We start from the raw sequence: 13,657 nt of genomic DNA, 5'->3' as shown, positions 1-13,657 counted from the left end.
ACCCCCATATTTTGCATACAACGTCGATGAAGTTATTAATGTGAGACCATTTGTTTGAGCAGACGGCTTCAGTTCATTTCCATTTAGGCAAGTTTTAGATGAAAAATATAACAATTGAATATTTAAATTTCTTGAAACATTAACCTAACATAAACAGAGAAGAAGGGGTTGTTCATTAGTCTGGTGGTGTGTTCTTTTAAGCATCTGTACCTTCTGCCAGACGGGAGCATGGAGAAGAAGGAATGATCAGGGTACGACTAGTCTTTGACTTTGTTGGCTGCTTTTCTGAGGCAGGGTGAAGTAAATAGTCAATGGTGGGACATCTGGTCTGTGTGATGAATTGGGCTCTATCTAAAACTCTTTGCAATTTCTTGCAGTCATAAGATCATAAGTAGATAGACAATAGACAATAGACAATAGGTGCAGGAGTAGGCCATTCAGCCCTTCGAGCCAGCACCGCCATTCAATGCGATCATGGCTGATCACTCTCAATCAGTACCCCGTTCCTGCCTTCTCCCCATACACCCTCACTCCGCTATCCTTAAGAGCTCTATCCAGCTCTCTCTTGAAAGCATCCAACGAACTGGCCTCCACTGCCTTCTGAGGCAGAGAATTCCACACCTTCACCACTCTCTGACTGAAAAAGTTCTTCCTCATCTCCGTTCTAAATGGCCTACCCCTTATTCTTAAACTGTGGCCCCTTGTTCTGGACTCCCCCAACATTGGGAACATGTTTCCTGCCTCTAATGTGTCCAATCCCCTAATTGTCTTATATGTTTCAATAAGATCCCCCCTCATCCTTCTAAATTCCAGTGTATACAAGCCCAATCGCTCCAGCCTTTCAACATATGACAGTCCCGCCATTCCGGGAATTAACCTAGTGAACCTACGCTGCACGCCCTCCATCGCAAGAATATCCTTCCTCAAATTTGGTGACCAAAACTGCACACAGTACTCCAGGTACGGTCTCACCAGGGCCCGGTACAACTGTAGAAGGACCTCTTTGCTCCTATACTCAACTCCTCTTGTTATGAAGGCCAACATTCCATTGGCTTTCTTCACTGCCTGCTGTACCTGCATGCTTCCTTTCAGTGACTGATGCACTAGGACACCCAGATCTCGTTGAACATCCCCTCTTCCTAACTTGATCATAAGTGATTGGAGCAGAATTAGGCCATTCGGCCCATCAAGACTACTCCGCCATTCAATCATGGCTGATCTATATCTCCCTCCTAACCCCATTCTCCAAAACCTCTGACACCCATACCAATCAAGAATCTATCTATCTCAGCCTTAAATATATCCACTGACTTGGCCTCCACAGTCTTGGGCAAACTGTTCCAAAACCAAGCTGTGATGCAACCCACAGTATGATTTTTATCACGCATCTGTAGAAGTTTGTGGGAGTCACTGATGACATGCTGAGTTTCATCAGTATTCTCATGAAGTGGAAGTGCTGGCTTGTGTTGTTGGTTGTTCATCAATATGGTCGGTCCAAAACAGATTGTTGTGATGATAACGCCAAGGAACTTGAAGCTTATGACCATTTCCACTTCGGCACCATTGATGCTGATTGGGGCATAGACTCCACCATGCTTCCTGGTCGATAACTAGCTCCTTCTTCGTGTTGACATTGAGGGAAAGGTCATTATCTGACATTATGTTACTAAGTACTTTATCACCTTCCTGCACTCTGTCTCGTCATTGTTCATGATCTGATCCACCTCAGTGGCGTCGCCTGCAAACTTGTAGTTGGAGTTAGAGCCAAATGTAGCAGATGCAGCCAGGGACTCCATCTGGACCAATTGCTTTCCGTGGATTCACTCTCAGGAAGTCCAGTCTTATGTCTGCCAAAGTAACCGTTGGCTCCCGAGATTAACGGGTAGGGTGGCGTTCCTCCTCCTCCATGAAATCTTCTGTTCAAAGAGTACAATGAGTTCATCAAGATCGACCCATTGTTGGCAGCCACACTGTCCAAATCCACTTTGTGTTCCAGCCCTCGGTGTTCTACGCAAGATTCCAGGGGCTGCAGTTCCCGTGTCTCCATTATAAATGAGAGTCTGGCGTCTTTAATCTATTTGATTAACTCCTTGAGCAAAAATAGTTGGGTTTGAAAGTAATTAGGACCTGACACATTTCAAAAACAAATGGTCCTGGGGGAACTTGAAAGAAAACCTTGGACTAATTGGGGTGAGATGTGGGTATTCGATTGTGTTAGCAAAACCCATTAAATTCTGCTTTGGAAGATCAATTCATAGTTTTAACATCTTACTAACTTCTACTTTGCCTATTTTCACAGGGGATAAGATTCACCCACACTAACTGCATTTCACTCTCCATAGATGCTTCCTGACACATTGAGCATTTTTTGCATTTATTTATGATCTTGTTGTTGGGATAAAATTTATTGTAGTCAAATCAAATTTAACCATTTACAAATTATGTTATCTTACAATACCATTGCATGGAAGAAGAAAGTAGACAACACCAAAATTTGAAATCCATGGTGGCATGGTGGCATAGCGATAGAGTTCCTGCCTTACAGCGCAGAGACCCGGGTTCGATCCTGACTACAGATGCTGTCTGTATGGAGTTTTATGTTCTCCTGTGACCGCATGGGTTTTCCCCGGATGCTCCAGTTTCCTCACACATACAAAAGACGCACAGGTTTGTAGGTTAATTGGCTTCGGTAAAAACTATAAATTGTCCTTCGTGCAAGTAGGATAGTGCAAGTGTACGGAGATCACAGGGCAATGTGGACTCAGTGGGCTGAACGGACTGTTTCATCTCTAAACTGAACTCAACTAAAAATTGGGAAGTCACTGTAATTCTAGATATATTTTCTGTATCCACATCCCAGCTCCGTTTCTCCTGTTTGAGGTAAATAATGTCTTATTTAAAATAATACACAAAGGTTCTGCTGAAAAAAACACATTAAGCTTATGAAGTTAATCTTCAAGAATTGCAATTTCAAAGCTTTGTTAATCTGCCTTGAAAGGTAACAAATAACTTTTTGACCTTAAAATGAATCACAGCATTGTCTATAATTGTGTATAATTGCAGAGCTCTGTTCAGAATTTAAGTTTTTTTAAACACTATTCCAGATAAGTTAAAGTCTACAATTGCATCACTCCAAAGAGATGAACAGTTGCACCTTGCTGGGTCACATGATCTGTAATGGTCTGAGAGCTGTCATGGAATATATTTCCCAGGTAAACATGTACTAACTTGACTCAGAACATTGGGAAAACTTCAGCTCTTTCATCAGATGGTGCAACATTCCTTTTTATTTTCTGTTTGTTGAGATTAACTATAATCATATCACATATCCAGTTTAAGAATACAACTTTAGATACACAAATCCATTGATACCAGGTGGAGACAATGCCCAATTTGTCTTAGCTATTACAGGCATGCAAAATTTGGCACACCAATGGCATGGAGTACCTGGTTAATATTGAAAAGCATAACATTGGATAAGTCCCTTGTGAACCTAAATACTAAAGAAACCTAACAAGAAGCCTCTGTCAGTGTAATGCCAACTTACTTTTTGTTTGCTATTGTTGGCTCCTCCAGTATTTCTGACTGCAACTATTTTTAAGTCTGTCTGCTTTCTTTGCTGTGCGATTCATGAGAGCTTTCACAAATTTGTTTTGAACTCTGTTTGGCTTCCTGAGAGAAGTGCTTGTGACATTGGTTATTGCAGCAGCTCTCTCATCGTTGGGTTTCGGTGCTCATGATAGATGTTTGCAAGAAGATTTTTTTTTCACAAAAGGCAGAATTTTAGTCCTTTGTCAAATCCCACCCATTTCAAACCATTGTTAACGAAATATGTAGGAAAGGATCTGCAGACGCTGATTTACACTGAAGATAGACGCCAAATGCTGGAGTAATTCAGTGGGTCAGGCAGCATCTCTGGTGAAAAGGAATAGGTGATGTTTTGGGTCGAGACCCTTCTTCAGACAAAAAAAAAGTTAGATTTTCGCTAAAACTGAGCCATAAGTAGTGAATTAATGGCAACAAAACAGTTGTGGGTGGCTTATGTCAATAACTTGTAAATGTATCATTCTATTAAGCAGTACCTTTGGATAATTGAAGTGGTTGAAGTGGGATTCACAAGGAATTTAGGTCGATAGGGCCACGAAGAGAGACCACAAAGAGAAAAAATATAGACAAGTACTGGATCTAATAGTGCAGTGAAAGTCAGCTGAACAGGGGACATTCAGCTGAGGTGAAATACAATGAGCTGCTATCAAAGAACTTAGGCTGCAGGTTAACATCAGAGGCCTCCCTCTCATTTTCATTCTGTGCCTCTGGCACCATTTCCCTCAAGGTTGTGAGGGCATTCTCCAATGGTGGCTCTGAGGAATGTCCCTTGTGCTATAGAATGCGCAACAAATCAATAGACAATAGACAATAGGTGCAGGAGTAGGCCATTCGGCCCTTCGAGCCAGCACCACCATTCAATGTGATCATGGCTGATCATTCTCAATCAGTACCCCGTTCCTGCCTTCTCCCCATACACCCTGACTCCGCTATCCTTAAGAGCTCTATCTAGCTCTCTTTTGAATGTATTCAGAGAATTGGCCTCCACTGCCCCCTGAGGCAGAGAATTCCACAGATTCACAACTCTCTGACTGAAAAAGTTTTTCCTCATCTCTGTTCTAAATGGCCATCCGGCAGAGCTCTCCTCTGTTCTTATTCTTAAACTGTGGCCCCTGGTTCTGGACTCCCCCAACATTGGGAACATGTTTCCTGCCTCTAATGTGTCCAACCCCTTAATAATCTTATACATTTCGATAAGATCTCCTCTCATCCTAAATTCCAGTGTATACAAGCCTAGTCGCTCCAGTCTTTCAACATATGACAGTCCGGCCATTCCGGAAATTAACCTAGTAAACCTACGCTGCACGCCCTCATTATCACAAAACAGCTGCAAATCATTATCACACAAGATACACACAGTAAGCTGGAGTAACTCAGCGGGACAGGCAGCATCTCTGGAGAGAAGGAATGGGTGATGTTTTGGGTCGAGACCCTTCTTCCAACAGGTCTGAACAAGGGTCTCAACCCGAACTATCACCCATTCCTTCTCTCCAGAGATGCTGCCTGTCCCGCTGAGTTACTCCAGCTTTTTGTGTGTATCTTCAGTTTAAACCAGCATCTGCAGTTCATTCCTACATGTTATCATATAAGACTTGGTTACTTTTGTTACAGGAGCATTCCAGGCAGTGAATTGCTTTGGTCAACTAAAAAGTCTGATTCCAGCTTCGTTTTACTATCCTCTAAAATTTTTCCTGAAATGCTCCATCTTTATAAAATGTTAATTCACCCACAAAGAGAAGAATTTGTTCACTTTCCCTATGCTACAGGAAGGATAAGATAACACGAGAGAAGATATAGATGAGACAAAGGGATATTACCAAATAGAGAAATAGAGTCATAAAATTTTACAGTTTGGAAAAAAGTCCTTCAGACGTCTGACCACTTGCACTATTCCTAACCGATGTTGTGTTATCATCCCCACATACACAACACTTCTCCCTGATTCTACCACTACCTATGCACAAGAGGCGACTTACAGTGGCCAATTAACCTAGCAATCCACATGTTATGGGGATGTGGGAGGAAACTGGAGCTCCCATACAGTCACAGGGAAAGTATGCAAACTCCACACAGTCTGCACCAGAGGTCAGGAATCAACCCAAGAGTTAACTGTGCCAACCTTAGATCTGAATATATAATGAAGCAGATTTTTAGCCAGCATGTGCACAATACACCAAATGTATATAGTGAGTCATAGAGTGATACAATGTGGAAACAGGCCCTTCGGCCCAACTTGCCCATATTGGCCAACATGTCCCAGCAACACTAGTCCCACCTGCTGCCTGCGTTTGGTCCATATCCCTCCAAACTTATCCAACCATGTACCTGAGTAACTGTTTCTTACCATTCACAATACAATACAATATATATTTATTGTCATTGTGCAGGGGTACAATGAGATTGGGAATGCAACTTCCATTCGATGCAATAAATTAATTAGCTAATCAACAGAAATTTAGACAACCCAGAGAAACAAAATTAGAAACAGTTAAAACAGTATAAAGTGCAAATAGGTCTGTGCCGGGTCGCTGTGCGACGTGACCATCCGAAGGAGACAGTTCATGGGGGGGGGCACTCAGCCGGACCGGTTCAGAGCAGCTATAGCTCTGGGGATGAAGCTGTTCCTAAGTCTGGAGGTGCGGGCGTAGAAGGCCTTGTAACATCTGCCGGATGGTAGAAGTTCAAACAGACTATTGCAGGGGTGTGAGGAGTCTTTACGAATGCTGGTGGCTTTCCTGAGGCATCGTGTATTGTAGATGCCCTCCAAGGCTGGTAGCTGTGTCCCGATAATCCTGTGAGCTCTATAGACTACCCGCTGAAGAGCTCTCCTCTCCGCCTTCATGCAGCTGAGATACCACACAGAGATGCCATGCGTTAGGATGCTCTCTGTGGTGCAGCGGTAGAAGGTCGTCCGCAGCTGTTGGGGCAGACCAGACTTTTTCAGTGTTCTCAGGTAGAACAATCGTTGCTGCGCCTTCTTGACCAGCGCAGCGGTGTTAGTGGACCATGTGAGGTCCTCCGAAATGTGTGTGCCCAGAAACCTGAAGCTGGACACTCTCTCCACACTGTCCCCATTGATAAAGATCAGAGCGTATTCCCCATTATGTGACCTCCTGAAGTTCACGATCAGCTCCTTGGTCTTAGAAGTGTTTAGGGACAGTTTGTGAACTGAGCACCAGTCCTCCAGGTTCTGCACCTCCGCTCTGTAGTTTGTTTCATCACCGTTGGTGATCAGCCCGATCACCGTTGTCGTCTGCAAACTTGACAATGGTGTTGGTGGCGAATGCAGGAACACAGTCGTGTGTGAAGAGGGAGTAGAGCATGGGGCTCAATACACAGACCTGTGGTGTGCCGGTACTTAGGGTGATAGTGGAGGACAGGTGCGGGCCCATTCTCACTGCCTGCGGTCACTCCATCAAGAAGTCCAGGATCCAGTCACATAACGATGAGCTGAGGCCTAGCTGGTGGAGTTTGGTGATGAGCTTGGTGGGGATGACCGTGTTGAAGGCAGAGCTATAGTCTATAAATAGCATCCTCACGAATGTGCCCTGTCTCTCCGGGTGAGTCAGGACAGTGTGAAGAGCCAGAGAGATGGCGTCCTCTGTGGATCTGTTTGCCCTGGATGCGAATTGATGCGAGTCCAGTGAGGCAGGGATGCTGAATTTGATGTTTGAGAGGACCAGCCTTTCAAAGCACTTCATGATTATTGGTGTTAGGGCAACCGGGCGGTAGTCGTTCAGGTTGGTGATTTTTGTTTTTTTCGGCACCGGCACTATGGTAGCCGACTTCAGGCACTTGGGGACCGTAGCCAGAGATAACGACAGGTTAAAGATCCTGGTGAATACCTCAGCCAGCTGTTCAGCACAGTCCCTAAGTACCTTTCATTGAACTCCGTCAGGCCTGCAACCTTGCATGGATTGACCCTTCGCAGAGCGCGCTGTACATCCTGTGTGCTCAATGTTAAGACCTGTCCCTCCGCCTTGGCTGGGGTTATTCCACTCATGGTGGTGTTGCCAGTTTCGAAGCGGGCAAAGAAGGTGTTAAGCTCGTTGGCTAGTGTAACATCACTGTGGGGGCAGGCAGGGCTGCTCTTGTAGTCAGTGATGTCCCTGACACCCTGCCACATGCTTCTGGTGTCCGTGGTATTGAAGTGGTCTTCCACCCATGGCCTGTGGATGTCTTTGGCCCTTTTTATACCTTTGTTCAGGTTTGACCTGGCAACACTGTATGCTGAAGTGTCACCGGTTTTAAAGGCATTGTTGCGTGCCCTTAACAGAATCTATACCTCCTTGTTCATCCACGGTTTCCGGTTTGGAAATATCTTTATTTCCTTGTCCACTGTGACATTCTCCACTCAGCAGTTGATGTAGGAGAGCACAGTGGATGTGTACTCCTTCAAGTCTACCTCTGAACCGCAGGTACACTGTGTATGTCCTGCCCTTGTTAGACATCCCAACACCTCACATCTCTCTGTATTAAATTCCATCAACCATTCCTCAGCCCACCTGGCCAATCGATCAAGATCCTGCTGCAATCTTTCACAACCATCTTCACTATCTGCAAACACACCCACTTTTGTATCTTCTGCATTCTGACTTTTTATGATTCTATGAATCATTGTGGTAGTTTATTTGAGTAAAACTGAATGCTCCTCAGATGATCATTCAGAGCTGCTCAATTAATAGACTGTGCAACTATTGGAAGGAATTGAACCTCCGGGTATAATTTTCCCACCTAGTTTTCACTCTATCCAAACAACTAGAGCAATGGCAAGATAAAGATCAGATCTTTTCTTTCAGATATGGCACTGAATACCATGACGTTCTTTCTACTAGAAATACAGATAATACAATGAGGGGGGATCTCATTGAAAACTACGGGATAATGAAAAGTCTAGATAGAGTGGACATGGAAAGGATGTTTCCAATGTTGGGAGAGTCTGGAATCAGAGGACAGCCACAGAATAAAAGGATGTACCTTCAAAATGGAGATGAGGAAGAATTTCTTTAGCCAGACGGTGGTGAATCAGTGGAATTCATTACTGCAGACAGCTGTGGAGGCCAAGATATTACGTAGTTTTAAGGCAGTGATTGATAGGTTCTTGATTTGTAACGGCATCTAAGGTTGCGGGGAGAAGGCAGGAGAATGGTGTTAATAGGTCCGCCATGATTGAATGGTGGAGTGAACCTAGTGGGCTGAATGGCCTAATTCTGCTCATATGTCTGACATTCTTATATCCTCACTAATGCAAAATTTCCCACAAATTCCCACTATCAATCAACTGCCAGGTCATTTTATTGATTCCTCAAAAAAAATTAATACTTCTTTTGTTGCTTGGGATTATTCATATGCTATTGTATGATTTTGCTTTTGATCTGAATATGCCTTTGCCCATCTAACGAAATTATTGAAATTCTTCTGAAACTGCCAAAGGGGTTGTGCTCTTATATCAATCACAACAATTTTACATTCAGTGCTTGTGATTTTTCCTCCTGTTACCCGAACTAATGCATTCTTCCTTTCTCTGATTTACAGTGAGACCATTGGCACTTCAACTGCGGGAAAGAGTAAATGCTTGCCTGTTCCTTACTTGAGTTCCAGCTCTCTTGCTGCTGTTTCCATGCAAGTCCCTCTTCAGAGTGTTAACCTTTTAAATGTGGAAGTTGTGCCTCTGCCTCGTCCATTTTGACATCCACAGGACTTTTCTCCACGCTTGGGCCTCCGTCCAAAGAGTTTGTGCCAGTACTGCAAATGTTATGGAAGCTAGCTGACCCTTAGATTCCTGGTGGCATGTCTTTTGCAGGTACAACAGTCACATAGCTTCCACACTGCCGTAAGTGCCCCTCAGAGTTTTTAACTTGATGGGATCATTAAAACACATTTATAACAGAAACAAGAGAGATAGGTGGAGAATATTTTATCTAACTTATTAGAAATGATACCATTCAATAATGGGATTATTTAGGGTTTAGTGTGCGATATTTTCATTGACTAGTCTCCAACAGATAGAAAAAGAAGCAATTAACCAATTAAAATATTCTGGATGGATAAAAGAGGGAGATTTGCACGATTATGTTTTTGGCAAAGAATGAAACACACCATAGTTGTAAAACATTAAACACAAAGTAATTTTTGTTTCATGTATGTTGCAAGCTTCTAGAGAGCCATTTTGTATGATAGCCACAAGAGTTAAAGAAACTTAAACATTAAGTCATAATATTTTTGCAACTATCACGTAATTTTTATTGTACATTTCATGGTCAATTTACCCATGTACCAGGGCTGCTTTTTAAGATGAAGCCTCTTGTTCCACAACCTAATCAACCACCTTCACTGATTTACTTACTTTTTTAATTGTCCATGGAAATTTTCCCACATCCTGCCATGAATTTATTTCTAAAATATTTTTTTTATCATGCCAAGTTAGATTTATACCCAATGCACATAATAGCTCAAGAAAGAGAGGGCACAAGTTACATTGGAAAGGTGAGAGTTAGAATAAATAGTACATCAGCTAAGAACTGAAAGAGTAGGAAGATAGACAATAGACAATAGACAATAGGTGCAGGAGTAGGCCATTCGGCCCTTCGAGCCAGCACCGCCATTCAATGTGATCATGGCTGATCATTCTCAATCAGTACCCCGTTCCTGCTTTCTCCCCATACCCCCTGACTCCGCTATCCTTAAGAGCTCTATCTAGCTCTCTCTTGAATGTATTCAGAGAATTGGCCTCCACTGCCCTCTGAGGCAGAGAATTCCACAGATTCACAACTCTCTGACTAAAAAAGTTTTTCCTCATCTCTGTTCTAAACGGCCTACCCCATATTCTTAAACTGTGGTCCCTTGTTCTGGACTCCCCCAACATTGGGAACATGTTTCCTGCCTCTAACATGTCCAACCCCTTAATAATCTTATACGTTTCGATAAGATCCCCTCTCATCCTTCTAAATTCCAGTGTATACAAGCCTAGTTGCTCCAGTCTTTCAACATATGACAGTCCCGCCATTCCGGGAATTAACCTAGTAAACCTATGCTGCACGATGTAATGGGAAGTAGCAATCCTGCTGACTGCAAGTGAACTTGCTGATGGGACCTCCAGAAACTATCTGGAAGAATGATCTCCAGTGAGGTGGAGCAGGCATTGGCTATAAATGTGTGGCAGTAGGAGACAGGGAGTGGGATGGTGAAGAGACTGAGTAAGAGAGAAGGTGCATGAACAAGCATGCATCAGGTGCAATGTGGAAGGAGAGAGGAACGGGATAAAGGGACAAAGAAGAAAGCAGTCTCTGGATTGCTAGGACGTGTAGAGTGCAACATACGAAGATGAAATCTCTGCACTTGTTGGGCATGTACTGTTCTGATACAGGCAATCTAATTTTCAGAAGACTGATGGCATTTTTCCACAAAGAATCAACTATTTGCACAGCTCGCGTTGTAGTGGAAGACAACAGCTGTGGTAGGAATTCATGTCAGGAGCCCAGGAAGTGAATGTTAACCATTGTCTGCCCTGGTACGTCTATCTTGTTAGTCGTGGGATACTTGTGGTAGTTTAGTCTCAAAGAGTGAACGTGACATGTGTGCTTCCTAGAGCTATGGCATTCACCATCAGAAATAGTGTTTGATGAACCACATTCACATGAACTTAACTTTGAGGTAATGGAAACTTGATAGAAAAGATCTGAGTTGTTAATGGGAACCCTTATTATTTAAGAACCATCAATAGCTGTCTGGGTGTGACTATGACTCTCTAAAGCTTTGGAGAGACCAAACGTAGACTGGGCGATCATTTCGATGAAAACCTTCGCTCAGTCCACCTGGGCCTACCTGATCTCCAGATTGCCAAACACTTCATAATCACACACTGACCTTTCTGTCCGAGGCCTCCTCCATCATTGTCACTCATTGTCAGAGTGAGGCCAAATGCAAATTGGAGGAAGAGCACCTCGTATTTCGCTTGGGCAGCTTACATCCCGGAGATATGAGCTTGATGTCTCTAACTTCAAGTAACCCTTGCATGCCCTCGTCTCTCCGTCCCTCCCCTACCCAAGCCATTGTACTAGCTTCAAAGTCGTCTTGTTGAGACTCACTGTCTTTAACTTGTTTTCACCTAGCTAACAATGGCCTGTTAGGGGGAGGGGGAGGGGGGAGGGGGAGGGGTGGAGGGAGGGGTGAGGGAGGGGGAGGAGGGAGGGATGGGGAGGGGGAGGGGGAGGGGATGGGGAGGGGGAGGGGAAGGGAAGGGGAGGGGTCGAGTGAGGAGTGAGGGAGGGGGGAGGAAGGAGAGAGGGGGAGTGGGGAGGGGAGGGGGAGGAGGGGGGAAGTGGGAGGGGTGGGGTGGGGGGGGGGAGGAGGGAGGAGAGGGTGCTGTACCAATGTTGCAGAGGTTTGGGCCTAAAGGGTCCACTTGGCATAGTTTGCTTATATAATTGGCAAAGACAATGGTGATGCTGCACATGAGGAGAATGGGATGGTTTGCTTTGGTTGGGTACTTTATGCCAATACTGTGGGATGTGTACAGTAACTAGATCAAGCTGCAGCTTAGCTTAGCACCTAAAATCAGGATTTACTGAGTATGGAGTGGAAACGGGTATGGCCATATTTTATTGGAGTGTGAAAAGAACCTCTTTTCTCACATGCCTACAGTGTTACAAGGTCATAAAGTCATGTGATAGTAGAAATAGGCCATTTGGCCTATCAGGTCTATGCCGTCATTCAATCATGGCTGATCTATCTCTCCCTCCTAATCCCATTCTCCTGCTTGCGCCCCATAACCTATGACACTGGTACTAATCAAGAATCTATCGACTGTATCTCTGCCTCAAAAATATCTACTGACTTGGCCTCCACAGCCTTCTGTGGCAAAGAATTCCACAGATTCACCACCCTCTGACTAAATAAATTTCTCCTCATCTCCTTCCTTGTAAGGTGTTGACACTAGAAAGAGATTAAACACATATTTTAAGAATCAGTCATCAGAGCAATCTGTGCTTGGAACTGCCTGTGAAGCAAGTGCCACAATGCAAAACAAATCTAAAGAGCTTGTTTTCTATGTAAGAAACTGAGAAGGATCCCAACCCAAAATGTTGCCTACCCATGTCCACCAGAGATGCTGCTTGGTCCACTGAGTTGGCCCCATAGCAGAAGCGCCCACGTCGTGGGGCTAGAAACTGGAAGTGGCCTGAGCAAATTCTGCTATCTATTGTACAAGTGATGGCTCCCACTGATTGTCGCCGGAAGCTTGCGCCCTTTTCAGGACGGATGATGACAGTGATGTAACATTTGAAACATGGATGATGGACACGAAAGAAGAAGTGGATCCACTGAATTCCTCCATCACTTCAGAATTCTACACAAGATTCCAGCATCTGTAATTCCTTGTGTCTACATTTTATTTCAGTGTTCAACTTGCTTTAGAAAAAAGCAGGATTACATTGATTTCCTAAATTATACTTTCTGGAGTGCCAAGAGCATCAGTGTACCACATCCAGAACCTTGGGCATTGAGGTGTAGAGTTTTAGCTTTGGGGATATTGGTTAGCTGGTAGCAACTAACTACCTGATGTCATTTTACTGCTGGAGCCTGGCTGTTTCCAGTCAAAGGATATGTGATCACCATTTGCAAAACCAATAACTTGCTTACCTCCCTGAGAATATGCAAGGCCATCCTAAAATTACTAATGTTCATTGATAATAGATTTTCACTCTTTGGATTTTGCTCCGTAGGCAATAACTCTTCTTTGATAGTACAACACAGGCACTGTCAGTAATCATCGGCTTCACGAGAGGGGATTGCAATTTACAACTTACTTCTTTAGGGCTGCTTCATGCATTAACATCTGTGGAATTATTCAGAGTCCTTCTGATCAATACATTCTGATCAAATTTGTATTAAAATGATAAATGGGGACCTGTGTATGTCACAGAACTCAAGGTTGGACTGACTGTTTGAGGTAATTGGTTATTTTGAAGGTCCTTAGCAAGCCCTTTACAAAGTGGCAATTGTAAACTGGAGGGGGACCAACATCCCAGCAGGAAGGTTTGCTAATGCTACA

This window comes from Rhinoraja longicauda, chromosome 11, assembly GCF_053455715.1.
Source record: "Rhinoraja longicauda isolate Sanriku21f chromosome 11, sRhiLon1.1, whole genome shotgun sequence".
NCBI lineage: Eukaryota > Metazoa > Chordata > Chondrichthyes > Rajiformes > Arhynchobatidae > Rhinoraja > Rhinoraja longicauda.
This window is presented reverse-complemented; position numbering follows the sequence as displayed.